The following is a 7,121-nucleotide window of genomic DNA, read 5'->3' as shown; positions in this document are numbered from 1 at the left end:
TAATGTAATATGATATTTCTCTAAAACAAATATTTTCATAGTAAATAATTTATTCTATTCTCTTATCTTTCAAATGAACCAATAAACTTGATTAAACTTTATTCTAAAAATCAGTTTAACAACGTCAGTTTATCATTAATTTTTCTCACCCAGTCACCTGTTTGACAAATGATATTTTACTTTTACGTCTTTTTAGTGGTTTACTTGGAATTATTTTAAACAAAAGCTACTGTTATATTTCCCTCAACAAGTGTATAAGCATATGTTAACATCTTGTTACATTTACTTAGTGATTTCTTTAAAAAACATCTTCTTCATATCCTTCAACCAAATTCCTCGAGCTTACTTTAAGATTTACTGCTCAACTGTGAGTGTTAGCAGACGCTTATGATTTGTTTCCTTCTTTTGGATGATAAAGGCAATTAAAAATAGAAAGGGAATGGTTGCAATAAATTTTCAATATGATTATTTTGTACATCTTCAAATAAGTTAATTTCATTTTCACTTCAATGGAGTAAATATTTTTATGCCCTGTTTTTTATATATTTAAACTCCTAATATATATATATATTCATTCATTTGTTAAAGCAGTTATAACATCTTATCGCCATAGTTGAAGCACGAAAAAAGAAACAAATAAAATGGACTTTATTTATGTAAACGTATCGGATGTTATCTCTAATTGTCAACCAAGAAACACAGCCATGAAAATGTTCTAGTTTTTGTGGCTGTTAAACTTACACTGTGACTAGCGTCTTATCTAAAAGTCTAGTTGTCATTAGTGTGGTTATATGGTCGAAAGTGCCTCATGGGGATCGCATATACATATTTCAAAGCACACCATAATCTTATTTATATCATTTTTAGTGATATTTCTACTAAGAACGCACCGTATGCATGACATGTATGCGAGTAGAAGGTAATTTCGATCTCTCAAATATATACTAAAAAAATCAACTCAAAAACTTTGCTCGTTTATAATATCAGAGGTTTATCACTGATACATTTGATGGTTGACCAAAAACTCACTAAGAGTGACAAACTATCAGATTTAACTCAAGCAAATCCTATATAGAACAGATACCTTCTCAGCATTTCATGTACTCAGACTTGTACTATAAGAAACAAAAGATATAATTCCAATAAACACAACTCAAAGCTACACAATAGGTTATCTGTGCTCTGCCCACCACGGGTATCGAAACCCGGTTTCTAGCGTTGTAAGTCCGCAGAGATACCACTGTGCCACTGGCGGGCATATTATGGGTAACCAAAATGTTAGGATGGATATTGGGCCTCTTAAAAATGATAGTGGGGAGCTGCTCTCGGAAGATTATGAGATAGTAAACTTATTAAATTATAAGTTCTCTTCAGTTTTTACGAAAGAAAATACAAGTGTTATGCTTCAACCAGGACACTTAATGTATGGGGAAATTATTGATGTAAAAGATATAATTTTAAGCTCTGAAATTGTAAGAGAAAAGTTGGGAAACCTAAAAATTGATAAATCCCCTGGACCAGACAACTATTATTCTAGAGTTTTAAAGGAACTTAAAGATTTTTACTTGTGAACCGTTAGCTAATATTTTTATAGGTCATTGAGTAGTGGAAGAGTATTAGAAGATTGAAAGTTGGCAAACGTTCATCAAATATATAAAGGAGATGATAAACATTGTCCAGGCAATTATAGGCTTGTTAGTCTTACACCAGTAGTTGGAAAGGTTTTGGAGAGTGTGATTAAAGATCAATTGCACAGTCACTTAAAGCAGTTTGATAAAGAGCCAGCATGGTTTCACTAAGGAAGAATCTTGTTTAACAAATCTTCTGACTTTCTTTGAGGTGTTATTGCAAGAGCTGATGAAGGTAATACTGTGGATTTAGTTTACCTTGATTTCCAGGAAGCGTTTGATAAGGTGCCTAACAAAAGACTTGTTACAATAATTAAGTCTGTGGGTATGGGGGAAATGTTATTAAATTGGATAGAAAATTGACTGAAGAGTAGAAAGCAGAGAGTAGTAATAAATGAAGTTAGATCTAACTGGATCACAGTTACAATTGGTGTGCCTCAGGACTCTGTGCTGGTTCCTCTGCTGTTTGTAATTTATATTAAAGATATCAACTCTGAAATGACTAACACAATCTTGAAGTCTGCAGATGACATTAAGATTTTTTGGGTGGCTAACTGTATCAAAGATGCTGCAGACATACAGGGAGATTTAGATTATTTCATGCATTGGGCCAATACGTGGCAAATAATGCTTAACTATCTAAAATGTAAGGTGATGCATGCAGGTTTTCACAAATCAAATAATTTGTACAATTTAACTGAGAATACATTAAACACTGTGGTTGAAGAAAAGACCTTGATGTTGTAATCGAAAAATCACTTAAGTTACCAAAATAGTGTATTGTAGCTAGCAATAGGGCTAATAGGATTTTGGGTAGCATCTATAGAAATATTGAATACAAGACAAGGGATATTATTGTTTCGCTGTATTGATCACTTATTATGCCTAATTTAGTGTAATGTGTACAGTCTTGGGCTCCCTTTCTCAAGAAAAATATTGAATTGTTGGAGAAGGTTAATGGAAGAGCCACTAACATGATACCTGGAATGGTGGGACTGTCCTATGAAAAGTGACTAAAATCTCTAAACTTGTTTTCTCTGGAGAGGAGAAGGGTCAGAGGGTGTTTGATTGAGGTGTTTAAGATTATTAAGGGTATTGCTAATATAGATCCATCAAATGTTTTGGTGTTTAGCAGTGAAAACAATAGAACAAGGGGTCATAAGTTCAAAATTTGGCAGCTTAGGAGTCGTCTGCAGTTTAGGCAGTATTACTTTTCAAACAGGGTGGTTGGCTTTTGAAAAGAGCTGCCTTCAAGGGTGATGGAGGTAGAAAATTTAACTAGTTCAAGAAACGATTGGACGAATACATGAGTAGTAAGGGTGGTTATAGTTGGGAGCTGGAAGGGACATCCTTGATGGGCTAATAAGCTCCTTTTTGTCCCTTTAAAATTTTGTAAATTTATGAAAATGTATACTGTTATTGATTACAAAGATTATAATGCATTGTTTCATCTGTTGGGTATGTTTATTTGCTTGCAATTAAGCACAAAGCTACACAATGAGCTATGTGTGCTCCGCCAACCACGGGTATCGAAAACCAGTTTCTAGCGATGTAAGTCCATATTCCTTATAATATACCTCACGAAGTTCGGCCAAGTTAGGAAATCTAGGTTATTCTTAAATCTATAAAATATGCTAAAAAAAGAAAAATAATCTATATAATAAAAATATTATCAAATAAGCCATATGAGGTTTTAGTATTTCAAGGAGTGTTAATTTGTTATAAATTGAGTATACTATAACAATTATGTGTGTTAATTACTTAAATAGTTTAACATATATTTATTCACAACTTATCAGAACACAATTTCACGATTAACAGATTTAGATTTATGTCCAATCTCAGAGCTTTTGAATCATAACACGAAACCATCATTTCATCTCTATCTGTGTAATATATATATAATGTAATACATATGCTTGTATTTGCTTCTACCAGGAAACTACTTCGAATTTTATATAATTAAATATAGTCCCGCGGTGGGACAGCGGTAAGTCTTCGGATTTACAACACTAAAACCGGTAGTTCGATTCCACTCGGTGGACACAGCAGATAGCCCGATGTGGCTTTGCTATACTAAAACACGCAAAATACACACGTTAAATATATGCAAACGCTTGTTTTTGTTCTAAAGTCCAAATAAGGTTAAAACGACTACATCTTTACTTTAAATTTACGTTTTGATCTTAAAAAAGTATATTAAAACAGTGTTAGGCCTTGATTATTTAAAATGTATAATAGAAATTTACATAAAGCATGCTTCAGAACTAAGATATAGAACATTTGTTCGGTATCAGATGAAGCATATTTACTTATTAGGTAGATGATGTTTCTGTTCTCCACAAAGTATATTACACTCGTGAGAAACTTGTATTTTGAATTACTTGAAGGATGTTACTTTCCTCCACAAAGATGGTTCCACTCATGATATCATTATTTTCTGTACTACTTGAAAGAGGATGCTTTTCTTAGCTGAATGATACTGTTAAGACAATAAAGTCAAAATGAGGTCTTGAATACAGCATTCGTGCATATTAAAGTTTATCATGCCTTAAATACGTATGTTGTCACGATAGTTATATTTATATGTGTGTGTGTGTGTGTTTTACTTTGCATTTTAAACTGCGTTTTACGTTTGTAACAGGCTTGGCTACTTCTGGTAGTGAAGGACCATCATTTATTTTGGAACCAGCCAATCAGGTGAGGTTTTACAACACATCTGGAGTAGTCATTCCGTGTTCAGCAACCGGAAATCCAATACCAATTGTATACTGGACAGATGGATTTGGGAATCGCCTGGAGGATATACCTGGCTTAAGACACATTCGTTCTGATGGATCGCTGATATTTTCGTCATTTCCTGTCGACAAATATCAGCAAACTGTACATTCAGCCTTATATTGGTGTGTTGCTTCAAACAAAGTTGGAGCGATTAGAAGTAGAGACGTGCACGTGCAAGCAGGTAATTACACTAATTAAAGTTCTTAAATTTAATTAGTTAAAATTTGTATTGTTGGCTAGACGGTGTGCCCATTGTGCTATGTTGGTGAATACTGTCCTCCATATTTAATTGTGCTTCTATCTAGAAGTAAGTAACATCATAGCAACAACAACTTTAAAATATGATGAAGAAAATAATAGTGCAAAGAAGATCAATAAAAAATCAGTTGTGTCAAAACTATCTTTTTTAACAATGAAGTATTATCCATGTTTTTTTGTCTTTAACAATGAAGTATTATCCATGTTTTTTATGTCTTTACAGATTTACTCATACTTTGTTTCATGTAATTACTGCTGTGATGATAAAAGTTCTCTACTATGCTTTTGTTCAGGAGTTTAATCAGCAAAATATTAAGTTCTTTAAAAGCTACGTTTTCTACATGGAGTTTTAAATTTTCAAATCTCCTAAATTTGCCTTAAAAATATCGAATTATGTGTACATAATAAAACTAGGAAAGGAATGAAATGCTTAATAATCTAGAAATCAGTGAACCTGGATAATGTTAGTTAAATTATTGTCGTACGCCTAATTTGAGCGAGACATTGTATTAAACCATTTCATAATTAATCACTATATAAACTAAAAATAGTAGTTAAACATTAGCAGAAAGAAAAACATATGCTTAAAAATGAAGTTTCGTTTTACTAAGATATATTTTTTATATAAACTTCTGTGCGTATATCGCTACATTTCTAAACAAATTGTTAATAACTAAAGTTTAAGTTTTTAAACGTGAATTACTTTCGTGAAACGTCTATTATCGTTTTTAAACAACATCAGTTTACATAATCAAAACCGAATGGAAATAAGCAAGGTGGTAAAGTTAACAATAAATTTTCAAAGGTATTCATTTTCAGCCAGTAGTAATAATTAAAAATAAGAATATTATGCAAATAAGATTTGGTACAAAAACGTACAATTTTCTGTTTTTGCAGCTGTACAAAACGTACTAAACCGAAAGAAAGCAATAACGTATATATATATATATTAATGAATCTTTATAAAGTATACGTCATTTACAAACCAGTTTTGCATGTTCTAGGATATTTTACATTGCTAAATCAAATAATTTCGGCAACATTTTTGCCACAGTTTAAATTAATATTATTAACATTATATATGTTCAAAGACTGCCACTTCTGTGATTCACATTTTTCACTTTGGAATAATTTACTCAGGTGTAGCCAAACGACAATCGACTACCAGCTTCAGAATAAGAAAATTTTCTTGCGCATATCATGAAACGGTTCTTGCAATATAAATATATAACTTGGTCCAGATATAAGTCCTATTGACCTAACTAGACTGAATTTATTTTTGCTGGTAGAAACTGTATATTTTTCAGGTATATATTGTTTTACTTACTGGTAGAAATAATTTTTATTTCAATTCAAATTAGTATAACAGAGGCAAAAGTTTGCTTAAATGGGTTAAAAAACCTTCGTTTAGTTCTAATATATGAGATTAATGAATGACAATAGAAGCACTTCACAATACAGAGGAAACGCTCTGGTTATAGTTCACTTATGGTTTAATTTATAAATAATAGGAAAAATTTATAAATAGGGTAAAAATAGGGAACTAAGTGATAATAATTAAATCTTCCTAATAAAAAACAGAAGAGCTGTTAAGAAGCTTGGTCATTAGGCTTTTTGGAATAATTTTTTTTATTCAGTTTCATATATATTCTAAGGCAATTTCAACACATTAGTTACAAAAATCAGCATGATGAATGCAATTTCGGTAAAATTAAAAGATAGACATGCACATTGTAATATAGAAATGAATATTACAGTTAATGAAATACATTATTTATACTATAATATTAAACGATACCATTCCAAACGATTGGTTAAGCATACATCACAGTCAATTCCTTGGTTCTATTTTACATTATCAGATCAATAGAAAGCTCTACGGTAACTCAGAAGTCAGTTTAAGGTTTCATTGATTTTTAAAGTTGACATATGATATCATTTCTGCTTTTCAAAGTCATAATTAAGTCACAACTTCCGAAAGCACACATATTCAAGCTTTTGCTAAGCGTACTGATTTATTATTGAAGCTAACAAAATTCAGCCACGATTTAATAGCAAGATTACCAAACACAATGACTAGGTTTATCATAATCTAAAATTCAGTTAAACACATCATATTCATACAGGCTGTATTATTCAGTAGGGTTCGCAAGTGTTGCTAATGGACCTATCAACACAGAAAATACGAACTAAGTTGGAAAACTGAGTATACGATATATTAGTTATCAGTTCAACGTCTAGGTTTCAGTAAAACTGATTAATAAACTTTAATATATCATATACTTACACTATTCATCAAAGTGCATATATTGACTTAGAGGTAAGGTACAAATTTGTCCCATAATAAAGGGCCCGACATGGCAATCTGAGGGTCGAGTGTTCGAATCCCCCAACCCATCAAACATGCTCGCTCTTTCATTAGTGGGGGCTATCTGCGCTAGCCGTCCCTAATTT

The 7,121-nt window shown here is 31.8% G+C and overlaps 1 protein-coding gene across 1 annotated transcript in view; it reads left to right on the top strand.

Annotated features, from left to right (window-relative positions):
* The first annotated feature begins 4,276 nt into the window (after positions 1-4,276).
* LOC106469096 (Down syndrome cell adhesion molecule-like protein Dscam2) overlaps positions 4,277-7,121 on the top strand; it is a 122,626-nt gene continuing 119,781 nt past the window's right edge. Inside the window, exon 1 of the mRNA XM_022397510.1 lies at positions 4,277-4,590. The gene's annotated coding sequence lies outside the window, so the exon portion shown is untranslated. The remainder of the gene's footprint in view (positions 4,591-7,121) is intronic.

This window comes from Limulus polyphemus, unplaced genomic scaffold (genome assembly GCF_000517525.1).
Source record: "Limulus polyphemus unplaced genomic scaffold, Limulus_polyphemus-2.1.2 Scaffold3299, whole genome shotgun sequence".
NCBI classification, from domain to species: domain Eukaryota; kingdom Metazoa; phylum Arthropoda; class Merostomata; order Xiphosura; family Limulidae; genus Limulus; species Limulus polyphemus.
This window is presented reverse-complemented; position numbering and strand designations above follow the sequence as displayed.